Source organism: Parasteatoda tepidariorum, chromosome 5 (assembly GCF_043381705.1).
Source record: "Parasteatoda tepidariorum isolate YZ-2023 chromosome 5, CAS_Ptep_4.0, whole genome shotgun sequence".
NCBI classification, from domain to species: Eukaryota; Metazoa; Arthropoda; class Arachnida; order Araneae; family Theridiidae; genus Parasteatoda; species Parasteatoda tepidariorum.
Window position 1 is genome coordinate 25469429 of NC_092208.1, and position 14239 is coordinate 25483667.

Sequence of the window (14239 nt, forward strand, 5' to 3'; positions counted from 1 at the left end):
TATATATTACTAATAATAATTTTAATTATTACTAAAAATGTTTGCTAGCGAATATTTCTCTTCTTAGCATTAAATAAAATTTATGAAATAAACGGGCAAGTTTCACTTACAATTTGAGTATTTCAAGCAATTCAAAGGTATATGTCGCCAAACTTAATTATTAATTATAGATTCTGATATCCCTATCTTTTCTTATCCAATTTTCTAAACTTTCAGCAGAAATCGACAGACTTCTAAAGATATGCAAATTATTAATTAATGCGCTACAGAAACTCAAAACTTCTTAGAAACTTTTATTTCTTTAAGAAAGAATTTAATATTATCCTTAGCCAATAGGAAACGCATTCGAAACTGCTTTGCATATTTCTTCGAGATTTAAGCCCTTTTTGATTAGCTTATACTCTTTGGAAGTAGTTTCATTGATTTATTTAGGTTCTTTTAAAAATATATACGTCCAAAGCGCACCTTTTTTTTATGGAAAAAAATGTTCTGTTTTCATTTTCTGATAAGCACCCAGTGCCGACGGATCCAATTTTCTCCCTAACAGTTTATGTACATTCATTTCATTCAAACTTCATTTTGAAATCGTTGATTTTTCTATTTCTATTCACTATTTTATCGAATCTTTGTTTACGTGGAAAGCAACCGTATACGTTGTCTTATTTTATGTTTCGAAGTCACTTTTAGCTGGGAAAAGGAAATAAGTTTTACTTCAAAATTGAAAATATATTTGTTCTATGAAAATATTTTTGTTTAGTGTCAAATATTTTCATTTTACATTTCAACTAGCAAAGTAATTTATTTAGCATACTTTATGTAATGGAAGTAAATAGATTTTGTGTAAAATATTTTCTCGGCGTAATTGAAAATGTAAGCATGTTTCATGAGAATTTAGTTCGTGCTTTTCTTCTCAATAGCATAAATAAGAGTTAAATAAGTATATAAGTATATATATTATAGAGTATATAAGTGAATTGTAAGAGTTAAATTCTTCGTAGCAGCTTGTCCGGTTAAAATTTTGTGATGTTTTTTCTTAAAATTTTTAATAAGTTTTTCATGGGTATTGATTGCATATGATTTAATATAGACGAATCCCATGTTATTACTATGAAACTAGGCTTTTCTTACAATGTTTCTCAGATTGTTTTGTATATGTTTTGAGTGCCTTACAATCAAATGACCATCTGAGTTTTCGAAATTAGACATTCTCTTCAAAACTTGAATAATTTAATTGAGATTTTAGTTAGGGAATGAATGAGATAACAGTTTATGTACATTCATTTCATTCAAACTTCATTTTGAAATCGTTGATTTTTCTATTTCTATTCACTATTTTATCGAATCTTTGTTTACGTGGAAAGCAACCGTGTACGTTGTCTTATTTTATGTTTCTAAGTCACTTTTAGCTGGGAAAAGGAAAGACTTAGACATTCTCTTCAAAACTTGAAAAATTTGATTAAAATTTCAGTTAGGGAATGAATGAGGTAAGAAAACAAAGAAATGAATATATAAAAGAATTTGTGAGTGGAAGTAAGAAAACTTGGATGAATAACTGGTGTTCAATGAATGGTACGGTGAATTGAATGAATGGTCATGCAATATCTTTAATGAAATTTTATAAAAATGTTATTTAAGCATTCCCTTAAGAAAAAATCACTTGAAGATTCTAATTAAAACTGCAAATGAGGAATGAATGAGTGAAATGAGGGTGAGAAAATTATTAGCAGATTAGAAAAAAAAATGAAAAAAGTGAACCAATTAATGACTCATGAGGGAATTAGAGTGCGAGTTAGGGAATAAATAAATGAATGAATGAAGGAAAAACTGTGTGACTTGAAGAGTGAAAAATAATTGAATGAAAGAGGTAATGAATGAATTGATGAGCTCTGAATGAAGGATTATAACTCTGAATGAAGGATTGATTTTATGGAAGAATTAATAAGTGGAATGGAAACTGAATTAATGAATGAATAAAAAAGCGAGTAAGTGGATGAATGAAAGTGGTTTAGTGTGTCAATAAATAAATGAGTGGATGAACTAAGTGATTGAGTTCGAGGAGGAATCGTTTTTAAAGTAAATGACTAGGTATGATTGCATTAAAAATCATTGCAATCAGGGAACTTTAGCAAGGTAATATTAGCCTAAGAACGACGGCAAAAGTGGAATTAAATACTGATAGAATAATGAATGAATGCCGATGTTTCATAGACGCAGTGTCATCTGTTGACAAAGTTATAAACTAAGACCAGAAACTGAGTGGTTGGACAGAGGGTCCTGTCACATGACTTTGCTTGCGAGAATTGGGTTTTTAACCATGATTGTTATAAATTTTAGAATACTGTCAGTCTTAGTTAGGACACACTTTATAATAGTAATGAAAAAGTGTCGTAAGTTGAATAAATTCTTTGATGAATAGTTCTTAAACTATAACCAGTTTCTGTTTTCTTTTTTTTATCCCACTAAAAAAACAACATTGCCTGTTTCACTCAACTTATTACTTTCCACTAAACCTTCTGCGGGTAAAACAGTGCCAATTTTTTAAACTGTTTTCACGAATAAGACGGCGTCGCAGCGTGATTTAAAGTCCAAAGAATCATCAAGTTTCTTACCTACCCCTTCTCACGAGAGGCCATCATTCCGCCTACATTTTTCAAATTTATCATTCCGTTTCGAGATGAAGGCGGAAAAGGACTGTTAAAATACACTGTTTTGCTTATCCGAAACCATCAACGTTCATGTTCTAAGGCGTTCCCTCTCTGAGCCCATAATGGACTTAATTTAATGAGCAGGGGACGTAATTGGTTTTTTTACTATTGTTTTCTTTAAACAACACGCGAGGTCCCCCTGAATACTATAAACGCAATTTTTAGTAGAAAGCGAATCGGAAATGAGGTGAAATAGCTATTTGCTGAATAATAACGCGTCCTGGAAATGGACAGTAAAAACAACTTAAAAGTGGAATGGACGTGCCGAGTGTTATAATGGGAAAATATTAGTGAAATATCTTATGTTAATGCATTTTTTATTATTTATTTTTTTGTAACTCAGTTTGTTATTTATAGTGCATCATAATGGACAAAAGTAACTCTAGATTCTCTCTCTTCCTTTTTAAAAAAAATGGAACAATATACGTTATAATTGTTTCTGTAATATCAGGCTACAACATTAAACAAATTAGTTTGTGTTTCATTTTTTTTTAAACTTAGCTTTTAAAATAACTAACAGATGTATTTAATTTCTAACAGATGTAGTTAATTTCCAGCAATGTTAAATTATATCTGACGAAGTTATTAAAAAAGGAAATAGTAAGGAAACGCCTCAAATTTCATTTTATGTCTAATATTATTGAGAAACTTTTAAACAATTCATTTTTCTCTTTATTTTATTTTATTTCATTTTATAACCGGCATTGAACAGCTGATACAATTTTGAGTTAACGACTATCAATGTTTAACTCCGTAGCCTCGTAATTTTGAACACAATCCAGAAGACAAGAGAACACCTGGATCAAGCATTGGGGTAAACTAGCCTTCGTGGTGGACTTTTTGATGGAACTAAACTGCATTTGCGTTACATGGAGATTAAAAACCAAAACAACTCATGGTTAGCCTGACGGCAAAGGGATTCTTACCCATGATCCTTCGACCGATGAGGATATTTTACGTTAGCACTGCTGTTGGTACGAGCCAGGAGTAGGATTCGTATCAACTAGCCACAGCTGGAATTCCAATCTGGTTCAGCTCATTGGGATACTCTATCGGGATAAATATTAAAGAACCTCCTTCAATGGTTAAATCATTAGAAAAAAAATGGTAGCATCTTCCCCACTTGTCGAACCTGTACCACGTACTGTTCTTTTTGACATTTGTCAGAGTTAAAGTTGAACAAAATAATTCCAGCTTCCTTTTGTATCGTGCCAAAACATTGTCCAATTCAAAAACTGCATGAAAATTTAAGCATCGAAATCGTACAATCAAGTCCCTCTAATGGCTATTATATGTAACTCAAATCGAAGAAATAGACGATAATTACATGGAAAATATACAGATAAAAATAGATAGATAGTAAATAATAGAATAAAAAGGAAAAAAAAATATATGGAAAATTTACCAGCTATTATGATGTGCGACACAGATTAAACTTGCTAAAAAGAACTCAATATGCTAGCTCAACCTCTATTTTACATATTAATATCGTACAGATAACTTTTCACTAAATGTCAACACGTTTGCTGCAATCTTACTAACCATCCAGCAAATCTTGTTTTTGCACAGGTCTCCGAAGGACCTAAGAGATTCCCAAACATTTTTTAGAGAATGACTGATGTTATGCCGGTAGACAGTATTTCATAATTTTGTTAATAAAATTAATAAACTTTCTTTAAAACTTAAAGTGTCCAATTGGGGTTAATTTTTTCTTCCTGGAAACTCCAGTTATTTTTCTGTTAACTTTATTTTTTTGTTGTTAACTTTATTTTTTTGTTGCAAACTTTATTTCTTTGTTAACTTTATTTTTTTGTTGTTAATCTTATTTTTTTGTTGTTAACTTTATTTTATTGTTGCTAACTTTATTTTTTTATTGTTAACCTTATTTTTTTGTTGTTAACTTTATTTTTTGTTGTTAACTTTATTTTTTGTTAACTTTATTTTTTTACGATTAAAAACTGATACTAAGTTTTCTTAGGCTTCCGATGTACCAGGTTTTCTTATTACATGAGTAAAACGGCATGTCTAAATCTTTAACACAATAAAATATAACTTGTCTACAGAGTGGTTTGCTAAGAATATTATCAACTAATCGTCCTACTTAAACTTTACACTCTTATTTTTATTAATAAAATTTTTTAGAGGCTATTTGAAAATAAAAATATTTTTCTCTTTCATTGTCTTAGTTAAAATTATGAATGTCTAAAATTGTTTCGCTTTTTTTGTTGAACAAATACCTTGCAATGTATTTATAGAAAAAAATTATGATAATTGATGGCATCAAACAGAAATATTAAGTTAGTAGAGCTCATAGTTAAGATTCATTTTACGCTATCACGTTTTGAGAAATGCTTTTATATACAACCAGCTGAGTTAAAAAGTATTTTTGTCTATGATATTTCCATTAAAATCATTAGTTGGTGTGTATTAACCACTACACTTGTTGCCAGTCTGTTTCCTCTAAAAGTTCTACTGAACTGATAGAGATTTTGAGCGATTTGGACCATTATATTGTTCAAACCGCAAACTTAATATGAAGCAAAATTGAACCATAATTTTGAAATTTGTTAAACTTGATTACACAATACAATAATCCAACTTCAGCTAACAGAAATAGTTATGCTTAAAGTATTATAAAGGAATTTTAATATGGTGCTAAATTGAACCATATTTTTGAAATTTGTCAAACTTGATAAAACAATACAATGGTCCAACTTATACGAAAAGAAATATTTCCACTTTAAGCAATATAAAGGTTACTAAATTTGTACCATATCACCCTTCAAATTATGCCAACTATGTTTTAACGATGAGTCAAGTTTTTGATAATTTACGAAAATGAATATTTTATCATTGTTGTAAGGTACTAATAATTTCTCTTAATGGTACATTGGATCTATTTTTAAATGGAGATTTGCCAGTGTTCTATCGATTTACTACACGTACACACCATTTTATATTCAAGAATATAATTTTCTTACCCATACTGTCATGATATTTTTCGTTGGAGTAAAAAAATATCCTAAACAAATAATTATACACCGAGAAATAAAGTATGGTAAAAACTACCAGATTATGGTAAAATTTAGTGTATTTCTGACTCCATAAGGAACAACAAAAAGTTAGGTAATTTGCACCAAAGAGCTTTTAGAATTATTATAGTAAAATTAACAATAAAATATGGTTTTATAATACGTGATACAGTTTGGTTAAATGTGGAAAAATTTGGCAGTTTTATCATGATACCTTAGAGCATGGCATAAAAAATATTTACTCGGTTAAATTTACTTTTAAGTTTTGTAATTTTTACTAAATTATCGGTAATAAGAACTATAATTTTGAAAACTAGAAATTTCAGTAAACCGTTAAAATATGAACGAAAAAATTGCATAGCATAATGAATGGTTTAAACACCATATTTCTTTTCTTTTTCATTACCGGAATCAGGATTTTTTTTAATCAGTAATGTCACTCCCATGCAGTACGGTAATTACATCAGAATTTTGTTCTCCGTAAAAAAGAACTCCCTTTTTAAGTTTAATTATGAAAAGTTTTTTCCTCTCTATATTCTAAGTTTAATTATATGAAAAAATTATACTAATAAATGCACCCTTGATCATTAAAAAAAGTCGTTTATGAGTTAAAAACATTCCAAGATATTTTTATAATAAGGCACTTTAAATCGTAATATCTGCGGCAATTTTAACACTTCAAGTATTCTTTTCAAAAGTTTCTGAAGTGTGTTATTAAACCCATTCGAGAAAGATATCCAAGTAGCTCTCGTTAAACTAATGAAACTTGGAAAATGTAAGTAATTTAACATTCAGATAGGCTCTGATATTATGTAAATATATGAAGCACATTACTTATAAATATTAAATGTAAAAAGCAAGAAATCTAGTTAACTCATATAAAAAGTATAAACGAATGTCTAACTATATTCATTTTTATCAAAACTGTATTATATTTTTCTGTATTTCTGTCATTATTTTAATGATATATTCTAGAATAAAAAGCTCTTTATTCAAATCAAATGATGTCTTTTCTTTCACTCATTAGCAAATAATAATGCGTATAAAAGAAAACAGTTCAGTTTAATGATTGATTAGTGAGACTAAAACATCAAATCAACTCTCAAATATACCGAAAGTAGTTGCAAATTAAAAAAAATCGAATTAAAAACAAAAAACAATAGAAATGTGCATATTACTACATTTTAAGAAACTATTTCTTCGATTTTTGTCAATATTTCAATGCCAGCCCAATTCTGAGTTTTCAACTACAATGTTCAATACCGCAACCTTAAAATTTTAAACCTAACCCAGTAGACAAAGAAACTCTTGAAAGCCTTCCTTCGTGGAGGACTTTTGGATAAAGCTAACCTGCATTTGCGTTACATGGAAAAGAAAACCACAAAACCTCCTACGATTAGCCCAGTAGCAAGTGATTTCCAAACCATGAACTGTCTACCACTGAGGATATTTTAGCTTAGCAATGTATTCGGTGCGATTCGGGAGTAGTATTCGTCAAAAATGTCGTCAAAATTTTGCCTATTACATTTTAGCATTAAAATTAAAAGAAGAGATGTACGAGGGTTGTAAATTAAATAGTGGCAACTTAACCTTGAAACTCACAGAAAGGCGGGCATGCGTAAATAGGGTATGGGTGGGGTGAGGTGGCGCTGTTGTCGATGTGCAGAGTGCAAAACACAGTCGATTTGCTTAGAAGGGTAGTTGTTGCGTGGCGTTGAAGTGAGGAGTTTTGTTTCCATCGCTCTAAAGCATGTTGTGAAAAGGCTTAATGACGGAAAAAGACGAGATGCTTGAACCCACCGTGCTAATGTCCTATACGGTAAAACATTTGCTCCACAGGCTTCCACTAATCCTCGATAGCATTCTGTTGCATTTTTGCCACGGGCAACCTCGATTGTAAGCCACGACCGCTGATCACCTTTTGAAAACATGCTTTAGAGCGATGGAAAAGAAACTCCTCACTTTAACGCCACACAACAACTACCCTTCTAAGCAAATCGACTTTTTTTTGCCCTCTACACATCGACAACAGTGCCACCTCACCATTCCCATATCCAATTTGCGTATGCCCGCCCTTCTGTGAGTTTCAAGGTTAAGTTGCCACTATTTAATTTACAAACCTCGTATTAGAAATGTATTGTTCTATATAATCATTACTTTATGGTTGTGTTCTTATTCGTTTATATTTGCTTCTAAGTTAGTTTCAAAACTATAAATTTGGATTTTGCAATGAATAAAATGGAAAAATCGGGATTTATACGGTTTTTTTTAAAAAAAGAAGAACACCCTAAAAGTTTATTTTCTAAAGTAAATAAAAATAATTGCAATTTAAAAGAGTGATAGTTTACTTCCCTGAGGTTCGTGGAATGTCCTTCTTTAACAATTATTTTTTGTGCAAACAAACGCAGCAATAAGGTATCATATTTTAAGATATACAGGGTGGTCCTAAAATATATGTCAAAAATGTAAAGGCAGGTAGAGGGGACATAAATAAGCATATTTCGGATACGAATGTGTGTGCGGTAATGGCACATTAAAGCCCTAGCTTGTAAAGCAGTATGAATCAGAGGAAACTGAAAAGACAAGTAAAGACAAACGAAAATAAAAATTTATCAGCAGTTTACAAGAGGTGCTCGAAAGAGCAGCCGCCAACATCGATACAAGATTCACAGCGACGGTGCATGGATCGGCGTACATTAGAAAAGACGTTAGGCATGTCGAGCACCTGTAAAGCAGCAACAGACAAGCGGGCAGCAAGATCTTCTTGATGAGACTCTCGTACACCAGGCTTTTAATATGACCCCAAAAGAAAAAATCCAAGCAGGTTAAATGAGGAGAAAGCGGTGGCCAGGTAACTGGACCACCCCGTCCTATCCAATGCTGGCCGTAGACAGCGTCCAGGTGATTTCTGACGCTCCCTGTACATCTCTGAGTAGCTAATTCATCTCCTTGTGCAGTCCCATACATGAAATGCACGTCGGCAAGCTCCACATTGGTGAAACGATGCATGCTGTTTGAGATCCGTGCGGGAATCCAGCTAGCAAGCACTTTTATACGCCGCAGTCATCAGCGCTCCCTACCGGCTCAAGGCGGCATTACCGCACACACAATCCTAAACGAAATATGCTTATTTAAGTCCCCTCTACCTACCTTTACATTTTTGACATATATTTTAGGACCACCCTGTATGACCTTAAAATCGCCGATCACTGGTCTAGTGGTTACTGTAAGTGGATTACGGGACCAGTGGTTGTGGGATCGAATCCCACCGTAAGCACGGATGTAACTTTTTTTCTCTCTGTGTTCTATGTTCTTTTTTCTGTGTGATTGAGTAAATGATTGTATGACCTGGTCGACGCTCTTCCACTGGGTAACGATAAGAGAGAATTCTGCACGACTTAGGAGAAGATGATATTTAATCACAATATTAAAAATTGAATGGTAGGTGGGGATAGAGTTTAGGAACTATCCTCATGTGGTAAGTTCTGAGTTGTTCTGATCTAACAGGTGAGCCCAAAAAAAAGAACTTTAAAAATTAGGTTTTTTTCTAAGACATTACACGAACTTTAAAAATATTGGTCAGAATTAGAATTACTTCAGTTGTTCAAACTATTAATCAAGCTTAAGGACTAAAGTGTGTTCAGAAATTCAAAAATCCACTTTTTCGAGCCTCTCTATAAAATATAAATATATTAGGTTTTCTTAGTTCGTATTGTTATTTTGATGAAACTTAAAACTAATTTTTAAAATTGATCATAAAAATTTTTACCACTTTTTCAGAAGATCGCTTCAAGTCGTGCATTTCTATCTTCTTTTGTATTTAAATTATTTTAAAAATTATCGGTAGTTTTTGGAACAATGAGTATGCATTTTAAATTAATATTATGAGTTTCACGTACTGAGAAGCAACATTATTGGCTCTAAGTAGGATGTAATTCAAACATCCCAGTTAATTAGTGTTAAATATAAACTAATGAATATTGATGGAATATAAAGTATAAAAAAAGATCTAATAAGTATCTAAAAATAGTATAGTTTATGATGGATGCAGTGAAGTGTATAGTCAGTTTCAGTTTATTAAACGAAACAAACATGCATTGTAAAATATTAAATTAAAATGTAAAGGCAAAATTATAAAATTAAATCTGAAATGGATCGTTTCTAATAGACGGGTGTTTAAAAGTAAAAAATGAAAAATATATAATATTAAACTTTGTACTAACTTTTTAAAAGGATAAAAAATTGTTACAAGATTCAATTTGATAGAAATTAGTGACTTTAAAGAAAACTTCTGTCAAAAAAATTTCTCTTGTCAAAACTAGATATTTCAAAGCCTTCAAAGTTTCTTAATGACTCCATGTTGGAAAAAAATATTTAATGAAAGAAAATGCTTTTTTTATATATATAATAAAGTTAAAGAAGATATCAAGTCTTAAATAAAGTATAATTTGAAGTTATTTTATAGCCTCCGGCAAAGTGAATCGAGCATTGCCGTTAAAGAAACTAAAAAATGAAGAAATATTTCTTTTAGCTAAAAATTATAAACTTTTTTGTGGATACTGCTTTTTGTTGAAACGTGAATTAAAAAATTCCTCAATGTTAGTTTTCAGAAAGAGTTTTATTCATAAATCCGAATCATAAGTGATTCATCATAAATTGGGAACAAAAATATATTAAATTTGCATTTTTACTGAATAATCTTTGAATTAAAAGTCCCAAAATTCTTTTCTACTCATAGTATAAGACAACATAAATCTTTTTAATCAATTTCAAAACTTATATTTTACATAATTCATAAAGATGTAGAGAGGGCGAAAAAATATGGTCCATCTAGAAAAACTTTTGATCTAATGATCGGATCTTTACGTTTTAGGACTCATCTAAAATGTTCAAAGGAGTGACTTCAAATATGCTAATAAAAAAGCTAGAGCGATATTTTAAGTGATCAAAATTAGACGAAAAACTCTTCTCTGAATAAACATTCTTTTATTCTAGACGGATTTGGATTTCTATCCCCAAAATAAAGTGGGTAGCCGCAATCGGGGAAATATGGACCCAATAGCTTAAAAGAGCGGTACGATGTATGGACTTCTTAATGTTAATTTTTCTTTTTGTGTATTTTAAGAATTGAAGAAAATTTAAAAATTCTTGCACACAATTTTAAAATTTGGGAAGTCATTAAATCTAGAGGGCAGTTCTGAAATTTCAATATTTGTCTTAAAAAACGTTTAAATTCTTTCTCAAGGTAGCCCCAGGTAGAGTCTTGCTCATTGTTTTCCTCAGAGGTGGAAGGATAACCAATATTTTTGACTTAATTTAATGGAGAGCTATCCGTGTTACACCGTTTGATTTGAGACACCGTTTTCAGTGCTTTCATTAGAGCTGGTAGGAGTAGAATTTTCTAAGCAGACGAATCACCATTTCCTGTACTTTCATTTGGGGTACAATCGTTGTAGCCCCAGGTAGAGTCTGGTTCATTGCTTTGCTTAGAAGTGGAAGGATAACCAGTATTTTCAGCACCGTTTTCATTGCTTTAATTAATGCTTGTAGGAGTAGAATTTTTTTCTGTGTAAGTGGATGAGTCAACACTACCTGTACTTTCATTTGGGGTACTATCGTTGTAGCCACAGGAAGAGTCTTGTTCAATGCTTTGCTTAGAGGTGGAAGGATTACCAGTATTTTCTGCACCGCGTTCATTGCTTTAATTAAAGCTTGTAGGAGTAGAATTTTTTTCTGAGTAAGTGGACGAGTCACCACTACCTGTACTTTCACTTGGGGTACTATCGTTGTTTCCCCAGGAAGAGTCTTGTTCATTGCTTTACTTAGAGGTGGAAGGATAACCAGTATTTTCTGCACCGTTTTCATTGCTTTGATTAAAGCTAGTAGGAGTAAATTTTTTTTCTGAGTAATTGGACGAGTCACCACTACCTGTACTTTCATTTAGGGTACTATTGTTGCAGCCCCAGGTAGAGTCTTGTTCATTGCTTTGCTTACAGGTGGAAGGATAACCAGTATTTTCTGCACCGTTTTCATTGCTTTGATTAAAGCTTGTAGGAGTAAAATTTTTTTCTGAGTAAGTGGACGAGTCACCACTACCTGTACTTTCATTTGGGGTACTATCGTTGTAGCCCCAGGTCGAGTCTTGTTCATTGCTTTGCGTAGAGGTGGAAGGATAACCAGTATTTTCTGCACCATTTTCATTGCTTTGATTAAAGCTTGTAGGAGTAAAAAATTTTTCTGAGTAAGTGGGCGATCCACCACTACCTGTACTTTCATTTGAGGAACTATCGTTGTTTCCCCAGGTAGAGTCTTGTTCATTGATTTTCTTAGAGGTGGAAGGATAGCCAGTATTTTCTGCACCGTTTTCATTGCTTTGATTAAAGCTTGTGGGAGTAGAATTTTTTGTTGCCCATGTAGAGTCTTGTTCATTGTTTTCCTCAGAGTTGGAAGGATAACCGTGCTTAAAACGTAAAACATTTTCTCAAATGTCCACGAATTTGTTCAAAAGTGCCGCATTGTTTTTCGTATGCAGTGAAATTCTTGTCATATCATTCACGTTTAGTTTTTGTATTGATGAAGCCAATGTGTTCCATGATCCCCGACCTTATATGTGTTGCGTTTGATAACGTGATTATTACGGGAGATAATTCATAATGTCTAATAATTTACTAAGAGGGATAAATTATTAAATATTTATCAAATTTACTGGTTAGTAATAAAAATCTCTAACTCAGTATGTGGAATAATCTGATTTTTTTGTGCGGTAACAAACTCTTAATTCAAAAATAAATTGAACATTATATCATATTGCAAAGATTATTCAGATGTTATATGTTTTCATCTTATTACAAGAGTGACAAAATTATCTTAGTTTCGCACTTCAATCAACTAAAGATTGGTTCCAGGAAGACAAAAAATCGAGATCCTAAACCAGCCAAGTCATAGTCTTGATCCATTAATCCTGCAGAAAACTTTTGGGGTTACTTGGCTGGACAAGTGCATGCAAATGGCAGCCAATATGACAATGAGACCTGTAAGAAGCTATCATGGATGAAGGGTGGCAGAAGAATTTCTGAAACTTAACTTGAAAACTTAATTGAGTCAAAGAAAAATTGAGTCTTTAATGTTATCCAGAAAAATGGTGGATTAATATCCTTTTAGTCTCGTAAAAAAAATTCATTCAAATTGGTGTTCTTATAATTAATTTTACTTACAATTTCTTATAATTAATATATTCTTATAATTCGTATAATTTCTTACATGTTCTTATAGTTTCTGATAATTAATTTAATGTGGTTAAATTTTGAAATTGCTGACAGGATAGATAGATTTAAATACATTTCTTATAAATTATATGCATGTATTTTGTTTCTCATTCATTTTCGTTAACATAGTCTATTTTTGGAAAATTTAAATTACTTATATTAAAAGTCAGAAAAACCATAGTTTTCTTATAGTTTTGTCACACGCTGTATTTATCAATATTAAGTAAAATATTGTTTTCAGTAGAAATAAAATCTTCTTGACGCAATTTTAGTGTTTTTAATCTCATTACCAATTACTCATTCTAATGTATTTCATTGGTTATGTAATTTGTTTAATTACGACTATGTTTTTATTAGATTTTGTAATCGATGCTTTCTATTTTGTATATAATATATATGTGTGTGTTTAATGAGTTTTTCGATTGAAAACATTCTTCGGAAACATTATTTTGTAACAATCCTGAAAAAGAAAACAAGTTTTCCTAAAAAAAAAAATGTTTTCGCCTGCTCTTTCTGATTTCAAATATTTTTAAAATGAATCATTAATATATTTTAAAATAGGATGAAATATAAATGTGTTATTGGAAATTTTATTCAAATTAGTAAATCTTGACGATGAAGTTCACTTTGTAGTTTTATTTCAATAAATAATCAATTTCAGAAACTAGACACTACTGCTCATTCAAAATCAATACAATTCTGAAAAAATATCCCCTGACGGAATTTACCAAAAGAATATTCAAATATCAAAAATATTCTTTTAGTTAATTTATAATCAGAAGAAGTGGCAAATAATTTCCATTTCTCTTTGCTCAAATACATTTGCTAAAAAGAAAAACTTTTTACATAAAACTGCAAATGGAAATCAATAATATTATTTTATTCTGAAATATTTGTGCTTCGAATTTCGTTTTTTTCCCTATTGAAATTAATTACCCGTTTGTTTCCTCTCAAAATAGGGAAATTCTTTTCTCGCCTTTTATAGATATAATACGTGCTTTTATTTCATATTTGCTTAATGCATCAATCATTAGATTTTTGAAGTAATATGAAGAAAATGATTTCCGAGTGTTATAGTTTTCTTTTTTCTACTTTTTAAGATTTAAATTATGAATTACAATGCCTTTTTTGTCGATAATTAATCACAAATTTCAAATTTTAAGTCGCATTTTCTTGGATTTAAGTATATAGAGAATGTTTTTTAAAGCTTATTAAAAAAATTACAGACTTTATTTCA

The 14239-nt window shown here is 31.0% G+C and overlaps 1 long non-coding RNA gene across 1 annotated transcript in view; it reads right to left on the reverse strand.

The window, feature by feature from the left end:
* The window catches only part of LOC139425584 (uncharacterized), a 114388-nt gene that overhangs the window by 20472 nt on the left and 79677 nt on the right, over window positions 1-14239 (reverse strand). The gene's annotated exons all lie outside the window — the stretch shown is intronic.